Source organism: Schistocerca americana, chromosome 5 (assembly GCF_021461395.2).
Source record: "Schistocerca americana isolate TAMUIC-IGC-003095 chromosome 5, iqSchAmer2.1, whole genome shotgun sequence".
Lineage (NCBI taxonomy): Eukaryota > Metazoa > Arthropoda > Insecta > Orthoptera > Acrididae > Schistocerca > Schistocerca americana.
This window is the reverse complement of record NC_060123.1, coordinates 148,512,278-148,524,596: the sequence shown is the minus strand read 5'-3', so window position 1 is coordinate 148,524,596 and position 12,319 is coordinate 148,512,278. Positions and strand designations below refer to the sequence as shown.

The 12,319-nt window shown below is 44.7% G+C and overlaps 1 non-coding gene across 1 annotated transcript; it reads right to left on the bottom strand.

Moving 5' to 3' along the window:
* Positions 1–7,706: 7,706 nt before the first annotated feature.
* Positions 7,707–7,781, bottom strand: Trnat-ugu. The gene has a single exon. It is a non-coding gene; the product is annotated as a tRNA-Thr (tRNA).
* Positions 7,782–12,319: the final 4,538 nt, after the last annotated feature.

Below are 12,319 nucleotides of genomic sequence, written 5' to 3'. Positions count from 1 at the left end.
ACTATCGAGGTACAGCAGAAATGAAACTAATGACAATAATTGAGTTATCATTACGGAAAGTGTGGATTCTGTTGCTTCGGAAGCAAAATAATGTGTGGCATATAAACCAAAGAGGCTATGATAACAGCCTAATACATACAAAGATATCTATTAGTATCAAACATTGCCCTTATTTTAGGAAGATTTTTCTGAGAATGAATCTTGGACTGTGAATAAATGGTGGAGAATCAGAGTGTTTGATGTGGTATAGTAGTGAAAGGCTTCATCCAATCCAACCCCCCTCCTCCCCATATAATTTTGTGGTTTTGCTTTATCAATTTCGTTTGGAAAGCTAGTCGTGTCACGTCGATAGAAGAATGTACGAATGGAGCAGGTGATCCCGCTTCACTTGCCGGTAGGCACCCGTCGCGCGGCGGCAGCAGGGGCCGCCGCCCCCGCCGTATTGACCAGGCAGGGGGAGCGGCCGCCGTTGGCCGGCGTCCAGCGCGGCGTCTGCAGCGCCCTTGCCGCCGTCGACGTCGGCGTCGGCGTCGCCTCGGCCCGGCCGGGCCGGGCCGGCTCCGGCGTCGCGGCGTCTTGTCGCAGCACGAGGAGCGGCGCAGCCCCGCCGGTCGATAGCGTCTGCGTCCGCCGCGAACCGGCCGGGCAGATAGCGTGTGCCGCGGCGCGGCGGGGCGCACTGAGCACGGCACGCACTGCACGCAGCACGCAACACGCGACGCACGCGGGCGGCCGCTATCTGGCGCGCCGCAGTCACGCGCGGCGCCTGCCTGCCGCACAGATAGCCGCCAACCGCCACCCTGCAGCTCGCGCCGACCTCGCTTGTTTCCGCTCGCGGCGCACTCCACACAGCGTCGGGTCTCGTGTTACAAGAGAGTAGCCCCCACTAGAAACACCACTACACACACAAGCGTCGCTGAAACAACCGGTTTTCGGTTATAAAGGTTTTTTCCTCGCGTCAGTTTAACCTAACTCTCAAAAACCACTCGAAATAACCGGTTTCTGAAATAACCGACTTCCGGTTTTTCAGTCCTATTATTTCCTGCACTAGACGTATAAATCGAACAAAACTTCCTGGTAGCTTAAAACTGTGTGCCGGACCGAGACTCGTACTCGGGATCTTTGCCTTTCGCGGGCAAGTGATCTACCGTAGAGCACTTGCCCGCGAAAGGCAAAGGTCCCGAGTTCGAGTCTCAGTCCGACACAGTTTTAATCTGCCAGGAGGTTTCATATCAGCGCACACTCCGCTGCAAAGTGAAAATCTCATTATGTAAATCGAACAAAAGTTCAAAAAATTTGAAATCGCAGAATCAAATATTAAACTAAGTAGGCAAATAAAAGAAAACTTAGTCCTTCCATAGTTAGCGGCGTTTTTCGGAAAGTGATGAGTGATTGAATACTACAAAAATACATCATTTTTCTCCTGTCGTTGCTAATTTTATGAAACTCTGCTCAGAATCGATGTTGTAATAGAGAACCATACCACTATTTTGGCATAACGAATAGCTAAAGAGTCAAAACTGAGGGTCAAGGGCTCTATTTTTTGTTTTAATTTGTCCGTTTTCAAGGTCTACAAGCAGACAGCATCAGATTAGATAGACCGATCAGCCACTACCTATTTTTATCGTGAACAATGAATGAACTTGTTAAGTTTTAAGTCTTCTACTCCTCCCTTTTTAACCTTTTAAAGCAAATGGAGCATTGAATTTCACTGATACAGCACTTCGCAAAATACTTCCAGACTAAGAACGGTGTCTTTCTGTATCACAACTAATGTTCGACGACGTCAGTGAGAAAATACCATACAGACCAGATGGGGCAAGTGTTGCACACTGCTTGTATATGTGTAGACGCCCATGGTAAGAGGAGCGTTACTGTCCGAGCGAGGCTTCTCATGGATATCATTTCCTCGCTCGTTTGGTCGGCATTGTTGTTAAAGCAGCAGTGATCGTTTTTCCCATTTTCTATTTCTATTTCAAACCAATGAACATTTTACGAATAAAAATCACTCTTATTTTTTTAAAAAAAAGGTTTACTTGAACACCAGACTTTCAGGACTACTGCTATGACTTTAGATTTTTTACTCTGTTAGTTATACAAAAATAAAAAAGCACCTGTTATAATCAAGGCCAAACAAATACCGAAAAATACTGGTTATTCAGAACTAAAATAGCGGTATCGGTTTTAACAGGTCGGCTTTCCCATTCCTAAACTTCAGCCGAGGTTGCACATGGTGAAAAAGCCTTCCACCGGGCTGTTAAAATACTTTTATTAAAAAGTCAAAACCCGTTTAGCATCACTGGAGATACATTTCTGGTGATCCGTACAAGAAACTGAAGCAGTAAAGAATTAAAATCGCTATAAAAATAGATGTGTCATACCGTGAAGCGACATGTATCAATGAGAGCTGAATACTCACTAGTTTCTTTACCTATTTAAACAGTCATGGCGCGGCATAGTAAATGCTAAGGATCAACTACAGTTAACTACAGTTAAACCGAGACGCGGCATAGCAAATGCTAAGAGCCAATTCCCATCGTTCATCGTCATGATTGAACCAACAACGCGCTAAAAGCGAGTTTACGTGATTAAACTGACTGGTATCGCGCCTCACAAGTGGGAGGGAGCCGCATAAAACTATTTAAATTTTTGACTTTCTTGTAATTATATCATATAATTAAAAACACCACATTAGCATGTCTTAACTTCGACAGAGAACTATAGTAGAGCCTTGAATGTCGTATCATTCCATAGATATCATAGAAGCGCGCACGGTGACAGCCATCTAAAGGACATAGTTTTTAAAAAATGATAAATGTCATCAATGTTTCGTAAATGGCAAAATTGTAAGGTTTCAATCACTATGAATTCAATTTCTTTCCTTCACCACTTGTAGTTCTATTGGCTTGTCGAAATGTTCTCGTTTTTCTGTGTCGTCCTGTATGGAGGACAAGGACGGGCAGTGCAGGTGGTTAACGCTAGGTGGGGATGTCGGTCGGCTGATAGGCGAGACGAGGTAGTTCACGCACGTGCGGTAAACACTGTGTCCGGATGGCGTAGTGGTTACCGCAGCTGCCTATCAAGCAGGAGATGCCAGGTCCGGTCCACATTTTCACGCATCGCTGCTGATACCGCATAAAGTCCCGATGCAGGTGACATCAGTGGTTGCTTCCCTTTGCTTTCCCTTCTTCCCCCTCCACCGTCAATTTACACAATATGTATCACAGCTGCGGATTCTGCGTGGTGACTGTTCTTTTGGACGTGCGAAAGAACAGACATCACCCATTCATATACGAAACTACTGTCGTCTGGCCAGAAAAAGTGGGTTCTTTAATTGTGTGTGGGAAGTCTCATCACATTAAAATACACTACTGGCCATTAAAATTCCTATACCAGGAAGGAATGCAGATGATAAACGGGTATTCATTGGACAAATATATTATACTAGAACTGACATGTGATTACATTTTCATGCAATTTGGGTGCATAGATCCCGAAAAATCAGTACCCAGGACAACCACCCCTGTCCCTAATAACGGCCTTGATACGCCTGGGCATTGAGTCAAAAAGAGCTTGGATGGCGTGCACAGGTACAGCTGCCCACGGAGCTTCAACACCATACCACAGCTCATCAAAAGTAGTGACTGGCGTATTGTGACGAGCCAGTTGCTCGGCCACCATTGACCAGACGATTTCAATTGGTGAGAGATCTGAGGAATGTGCTGGCTAGGGCAGCAGTCGAACATTTTCTGTATCCAGAAACAGGACCTACAACATGCGGTCATGTATTACCCTCTGAAATGAAGGATTTTACATGGATCGAATGAAAGGTAGAGCCACCGGTCGTAACACTTCTGAAATGTAACTTCCCCTGTTCAAAGTGCTGTCAGTGGGAACAAGAGGTGACCGAGACGTATTACCAATGGCACCCCATACCATCATGCCAGGTGATACACCAATATGGCGATGACGAATACACGGTTCCAATGTGCGTTCACCGCGATGTCGCCAAACACGGATGCTACCACCATGATGCTGTAAACAGAACCTGGATTCATCCGGAAAAATGACGTTTTGCCATTCGTGCACCCAGGTTCGTCGCTGAGTACACCATCGCAGGCGCTCCTGTCTGTGAAGCAGCATCAAGGGTAACCGCAGCCATGGTCTCCGAGCTGATATTCCATGCTGCTGCAAACATCATCGAACTGTTCGTGCAGATCGTCGTTCTCTTGAAAACGTCCCCATCTGTTGACTCAGGGATCGAGACGTGGATGCACGATCCGTTACAGGCATACAGATAAGATACGTGTCATCTCGACTGATAGTGATACGAGGCCGTTGGGATCCAGCACGGCGTTCCGTATTACCCTCCTGAACCCACCGAGTCCATATTCTGCTAACAGTAATTGAATCTCGACCAACGTGAGCAGCAACGTCGCGATACAATAAACCCCAATCACGATAGGCTACAATCCAACTTTTATCAAAATCAGAAACGTGATGGTACGCATTTCTCCTCCTTACATGAGGCATCACAACAACGTTTCACCAGGCAACGCTGGTCAACTGCTGTTTGTGTATGAGAAATCGGTTGGAAACTTTCCTCATGTCAGCACGTTGTACGTATCACCACCGGCGCCAACCTTGTGTGACTGCTCTGAAAAGCTTATCATTTGCATAACACAGCATCTTCTTCCTGTCGGTTAAATTTCACGTCTGTAGCACGTCATCTTCATGGTGTACCAATTTTAATTGGCCAGTAGTGTACATGAAATGTTAGTTCAATTTATTACATAAATGTATAAATGATTTATCTAACTTTGGCACACTTTTTGACGTGGTAGTATTGGATACCTGCAACTGTTATTGACTAGCAAAGCGTCACTTGATTCGCTAATTAACTGTAAGTGGAATGCGAAGGATCAACTGCAGTTAAACCGAGACCGGGCAGACGTCACGCCCACTGATGGACAGATACAGTCGAGCATTGCGGGTGGAAGTCGTAAAAAATCGCATCAAAGTGTTAAATTACCACCAGCAGTCCTGCTGGTATAGTTGCTGTTGTATCGTCGAGATATCCTGGTGCCACGCGAAAGTAGGTATTGCGAGGTCTCGCTGCAATCCTTAAGGGTGTACATGAGGCGCTCCTGAACATCACGTCTACCCCCTAAACACAGCAGTGCCCTCACAACGGATGTCAATCCAAGGGGGTGATTCACGAAGATATACAAATATTTCAATATGTTATTCTACAAGTAAAAATAAAGAAAACAATCCATATAAACATAGGCCCGAAATTGTTTAGTTACAGAGGTACGGCTAATAAAAGATTTTGCCTGAAATTTAGCATCTTCGCTGATATGAAGCCATTGAAAAACTGTACGAGGTTAAAGTAAAGCACGATTTCCATTTATTTTGTTGTTATTGGTCTGGTGAATTTGATAAAACATGACCTCGACGAGTATCTGCAGTAGTTTTCAGAACGTCCAGAGAAACAAAGAAATAATTTCATAAAATTTTTAATTTATTAACTACTTGGCCCAAGTGCACAAAGCTTTCAACAGAAATGGTAGAGAATTTAATTTTGGAAAAATGATGGTAATAACGATAATGCAAGTGTATGAATGTGTCAGATAATCTGCTTTTATTAATACCATAGTACACATGAATTCATAATAAACAGAAAAAAAACAAAGATCGGTGTTAAGGAAGCTGTACAGTGCACATACAATTTCTCAATACATTTACAGTAAATGTTAAAAAATGACTCCACTGAGTTCAATGCATTTAACTGTACTTGTTTGAACAGATTTTGTTGCTCGTTTCAGTCTCGTAGTTCAAGGACGATACTCTTTAATATTGACACAGAGAGTCCGTATGCATTATTTTCATGCCCAGTGTGCACCAAAACGTTTAACCAATGTTTACAAAACTGAAAGAAACGATACAACCTTGTTATTCCTGCAGTATTAGCATGAAGAGTGGAGAGATTTTCTGAACAGAATCGAGGATCTGGATTAGACATGGCATTGCAGTGAAAATTCGACGACACATATCATGAGAATAAAGCGGGAGATTACTATGAGATCACAGGTTTATTGTGAGACTCATAAGATACTCCGAAAAGTCACTCTAAAACAAATGGTACGGTATGGTTCCTGAAGGAATTGTTCTCCTTGGTTATAATGCGCAATCCCTGACTGAGACTCGAAGGAAGGAAAAACCTGAGCTTCTTGAATGGTAGATCTTTCAACATCCGCCCTACAGTCCGGACTTTGAACGAAGCGATTTTCATCTCGTCTCCAAGAAGAATCCCTGGCTGGCTGTTCAGCACTTCACGACAGATAATTAGCTCAAGGTATAAAGAAGCTGGTGTTTGAATTTAGGTGGCAGCTATGTGTAGAAGTACTGCCAACGTATAGCTACTATATATATATATATATATATATATATATATATTTCTGTATTTTTTTCTTAAACAGAGAATCTGGCGTTAATTGACGAGTAGTCTTTGCATCGTGACCTGCCTGCAGACCCGACAGGAATATTGGCTGTTAACATGCCAGGAATGTTTACGTAGCATTTTTATGCTCGGAGTACGATTCCAGTTGCCCTCACAGCCCTAGACACTAGCGACCACCTTGTATGTCCTGTCGCGACTTGCTTCCATAACCATCTGTGGCTGCTCTGCTGCGGGAATTGTGGTCGATTGCAGAGATATGGGATGAAGGTAATTGCTCCGCTAGATGCTGGAGTTCGCAGCCACCTTATTCTCGTACGAAATTAGAATTATATTAATACCTTCAGCTGCTAACGGGCGTTGATATACCGGGTGATCAAAAAGACAGTATAAATTTGAAAACTTAATAAAACACGGAATAATGTAGATAGAGAGGTAAAAATTGACACACATACTTGGAATGACATGGGGTTTTATTAGAATCAAAAATAGTATTGCTAGACGCGTGAAAGATCTCTTGCGCGCGTCGTTTGGTGATGATCGTGTGCCAGCCGCCACTCCCAGGTCCCCAGACCTCAGTCCGTGCTATTATTGGCTTTGGGGTTACCTGAAGTCGCAAGTGTATCGTGATCGACCGACATCTCTAGGAATGCTGAAAGACAACATCCGACGCCAATGCCTCACCATAACTCCGGACGTGCTTAACAGTGCTGTTCACAACATTATTCCTCGAACACAGCTATTGTTGAGGAATGATAGTGGACATATTTAGCATTCCCTGTAAAGAACATCATCTTTGCTTTGTCTTACTTTGTTATGCTAATTGGCCGGCCGCGGTGGTCTAGCGGTTCTTGGCGCTCAGTCCGGAACCGCGCGACTGCTACGGTCGCAGGTTCGAATCCTGCCTCGGGCATGGATGTGTGTGATGTCCTTAGGTTAGTTAGGTTTAAGTATTTCTAAGTTCTCGGGGACTGATAACCACAGATGTTAAGTCCCATAGTGCTCAGAGCCATTTGAACCATTTTTTTGTTATGCTAATTATTGCTATTCTGATCAGATGAAGCGCCATCTGTCGGACATTTTCTGAACGTTTGTATTTTTTTGGTTCTAATAAAACCGCATGTCATTCCAAGCAGGTGTGTCAATTTGTACCTCTCTATCTACATTATTCCGTGATTTATTCAGTTTTCAAATTTATACTGACTTTTGATCACCCGGTATATCAACAGGGGTTGGTGGAAATGTGTGCCCTGACCGGGACTCGAACCCGGGATCTCCTGCTTACATGGCAGACGCTCTATCCATCTGAGCCACCGAGGGCACAGAGAATAGCGCGAGGGCGGGGACTATCTCGCTCACGCCTCCCGCGAGACCCATATTCTCACCTTCTACGTCCACACACTACATTCGTAGTGTCCCACCCCAACACACTCATTACTCGTGGAAGGCATTCTTACCAAGTCCCGTAAGAGTTCGGGGACTATGAGTGCGTCTACGCAGAAGAAGAAGGTCATGGCCGGTGTTGCCAGAACTATATACTTATATCGATATTGTGTCTGTTCTTTGGGACATGTCCGAAAGAACAGACACCATATCCATATAAGTATATTATTCTCGTCCTGTTGACTCAAACCTATCAAGTGATCACTAAGAAACGCGTACAGCGAGCGACAGTCATGTCTCCTGCTACCGGATGTGATTTATCTGCTACTGGATTTTTCACTTCTTGCTTCTCACCCAAACAACGAAACGGAAAGAACTCAAAATGAATTGACAAAATCGATTTGTCGCTCCCCGTGTCACATATACACGATTCAGTCATATTACAGTGACCACCTCCGATGTTCGGTGTCAACCTGCAATAACCACCCACAGAAGGCGCGTGGCAGCGCTAACAGTGGAGGGTATACAAAGCGTGTCGCGAGGACGCGGAAAACATTGCAGTCGTTTTCGTAATGGGGAAACGGAGCGATTTATCAGACATCCGAAAAGACAAGAGCATAGGCATTCAGCTCAAGGGTGGAAGCATTTTCGAAACTACTCACTCTGTAAACTGATCGCGACCCCCCTTGGGTATAGTATGTAAGACAAAATGGCACATCCAAAAACTACACCGGGGCAGTTGCAACGCAGCACGGGCTGTTGTAGATGACAGGAATAAACGATGGCTGGAGAGATGTGTACGGGCGAATAAACGTCCAACAGTTTGGCAGCTGACCGTCTAGATGAAACCAAAGGAAAACCCTGTAAGACTTGTATATTTCTATTGTCTATTGTCAAATCACAATTTATGAAAGATGTTTATATTTTATTAATAGGATTAAGAAGGACTAATTAATATTTGTCATGTTGGAAATAATTGTGGTAGCAGGGAATGTCTGCACCATAGTATTGTTGGCAGGAGAGACCGCACATTGATATAATTTTAAAAAGGGCGGGAGGGACCGCGTATGGATACATTTTAAGAAAAGAGCGGGAAAGACCGAGCATTGATACATTTTGTAATGGTAGCAGGGATTGTCTGCACCAAAAAGCATTGTTGGAGGGAGAGACCGCACGTCAGCGTTCGTAGGAAGTCAGTAGTAAGCGACATGTGAAGCGAGTCGGTAGCAGGTCTGAAGCGAGAGGTTGACAGGAACGGTGTGTCTGCCAGCCACCAGCTATGATTTACAAGATATAAACGGATGAACGGAGACATCAGCTAACTATTATCATCAGAGGAACTAATATTACTGAATTAATTTTTTTTTGAGAAGCTCAAGACTACTGAAGGTATGTTTGCGCATTGCTAGTTGTAAGATTATTGTAAAAAGTAAGACCCACATGAACGTTTGTAAAATCATTTCATTCAGAATATAATTAATTTTTGCCAGCAATATTGCATTACTGATTGTGATCCATCCCAAAAACCATCAACGTAGAACTTTGCAACATTTTATTGTTGCGAAGAAAAAGTTTAACTATGAATTACGTAACGTCAGTCAAATTAATTAAAGAATAACGTCCGCTTTGCTATTAAAGAATAACGTCAGCTTTGGTAATAAATACAGCCACTTATTATGACAGCCCACCAGCAGCTAATGAAATATAGTAAAACAGAGTAAGTATATTTATGTCGCAGTTCGATGTAGCAGTCAGATGGCGATCCCGTAACAGTAAAAAAGGTAAGGAACCGTTTTGGGTTATTGCAGATAACGACTGAGGGCCACGACGGTGACACATTCTACGTTTCGCCGAAATAATCAGAAAATCACTTTTCATAAGCAGCAATTAAATTTGTATGCGAAGATTGAGAAAGAGAACAAATTTCAAAGGGAAGATTTCATTTGTTATTATTAAGCAAGAGATAGAAATCCTAAGGGAAGGTTTCATAGGTTATTGTAGAAGGCAAGGTTGCGTAGCAAAAGAGATATAGAGGAGACGGGAAGGTTTCAATCAGAAGTGTCTCCTCAACGAAAATTCAGCGAACGTTGCTGCATATGGGCTTCAGCAGCAGGCGCGCGGTCCACGCACCACTGTTGTCTGCTGTTCATCGACGACGAAGGCTGGGATTTGCACGACAATACTGTAAATGGAGGTCCACTAAGTGAAAACTGGGGTTCTTGTCAGATGACTGAGGTTTTGTGCTCAATCGGACGGATGGTCATTGGCGTATACGGCGCTAAACGTGTTGAAGTAAGCACCCTACAACAAAGGGGAAACATTATGGTCTGGGGAATGTTTTAATGGGATTCCCTGGGTGGTCTCCACGTAAAAGGCACAATGGATCGCCACAAGTATGTATTCTTGCTTGCGGACGATGTTCATCCCCACATGCAGTTAGTTTTACCTCGGCACGATGGCATCTACCTGCAGGATACCGCAACCCGTCATAGCTCGTAGTGTACGTGCAGGGCTCGAAGAGCATCAAGGTGAGTTCACAATGCTCCCCTGGCCACCAAACTACCCGGATTAAAAGGCAATCGGGAATCCGCGGAATCATCTTGATCGGGTTGTTCGCGCCAAGCATCATAAACCGAGAAACATAGCGCAGCTGGCCACTGACTGCCCACATCCCAGTTGGTACTCTCCAGCACCTCATTGACACTCTTCCTGCACGTCTTGGAGCGGTTCGTACAGCAAATGGCAGTTATCCAGGCTTTCCACAGGTGGTCACAAAAAAAAAATGGTTCAAATGGCTCTGAGCACTATGGGACTTAACTGCTGTGGTCATCTCCCCTAGAACTTAGAACTACTTAAACCTAACTAACCTAAGGATATCACACACATCCATGCCCGAGGCAGGATTCGAACCTGCGACCGTAGCGGTCACGCGGTTTCAGACTGTAGCGCCTAGAACCGCACCGCCACTCTGGCCGGCCAGGTGGTCACATTGATGTAGATGGGCAGTGCAGATGTCTTATACACACAGAACCCTCAACAACGCAGCGGTGTAGTCGCAGTTCCCACTTAGCCATCTTAAGAAAAATGGCGCGGTTATTGCTTCCTCGCACTGGGTTGTGTATCACCAATGAGTGATTACTCTTGGAATTGCAGAAAAGCCTTACAGGCAGGAGATAAAAGTAGTTGTGACACGAGATTTGAAGATGCATTGCGCTTTTTGGCATACACGTTTTGAATCGACGTTGCGACCATCTGAACTGTCTTAAGACCTGACAAGCAGGGAGAGCGTTGTGGAATCGTAATCACAGCACGGCCTTCATCAGTATGCCCTGGTAAGGTTACAGACTTCATTTCATTATGCCGAATTACATTTGGTTCTACATCTACATGCATACTCCGCAAGCAACCTGACGGTGTGTGTCGGAGGGTACTTTGAGTACCTCTATCGGTTCTCCCTTCTATTCCAGTCCCGTATTGTTCGTGGAAAGAAAGAGTGTCGGTATAATCTCTCTGATTTTATCCTCATGGTCTCTTCGGGAGACATACGTAGGAGGGAGCAATATACTGCTTGACTCTTCGGTGAAGGTATGTTCTCGAAACTTCAACAAAAGCCAGTACCGAGCTACTGAGCGTCTCTCCTGCAGAGTCTTCCACTGGAGTTTATTATCATCTCCGTAACGCTCTCGCGCTTCGTTACAGCATCATTTAGTGTGTGTTGTTCAAATGTGTGTTAAATCTTACTTACACACTACTTAACCTAAACTATCCTAAGGGCAAACACACACGTCCATACCCGAGGGAGGACTCGAACCTCCGCCGAGACCAGCCGCGGTGAGCAGTATTGTCCCTCTGTCTTTTCATTGGACGCTGATTATCGTGTCTGGCTGAATTGCGCTGGCACAACGTTAAATCTTGAGCCCAAGTGCCTTTAAGTGGCGATTTTGGGACTACTGCGCCTTCTCGTAAAAGAATTGTGCAGTCTCCCGATAACATCTATTCTCTTAGGAGATAGACACGCTCATTTGGATAGAGAGCGTGGTTGGGCGGGGAGCAAATTTCTGTAGTTATACCTTGTGAACGTTCCTGCCGGGTGGTGTACCAACTGCAGAGCACAGTTCTTGACTCCCTCTTCCAGCTCACTTGTGAATCTTCACCCAACGTCGGAATACTCAAAGACCGGTCAGGGCAGCGAGATGTTGTTACAGGTCGACACCGAGGTTTCTCGGCGACGTTTGTGTAGGATTTACAGCGGACAATGGCGCCTGAGTTTCTCAGAACCCTCTGCCACAGTCGTCGGATGGGCGGGCGCTGCATTAACAGACTATTGGCATGACTGCTGTCACTTTTATAGGCACGGGTCCTTTGTCTGGCCTGACTATTCACCTACGATTCTTAGCAAAACTACTAAAATATGTGCAGGACAACGACAGCCGTGGCAGTGACTCTTACGAGCATCAAAGGGTCCTGCGCAATTAC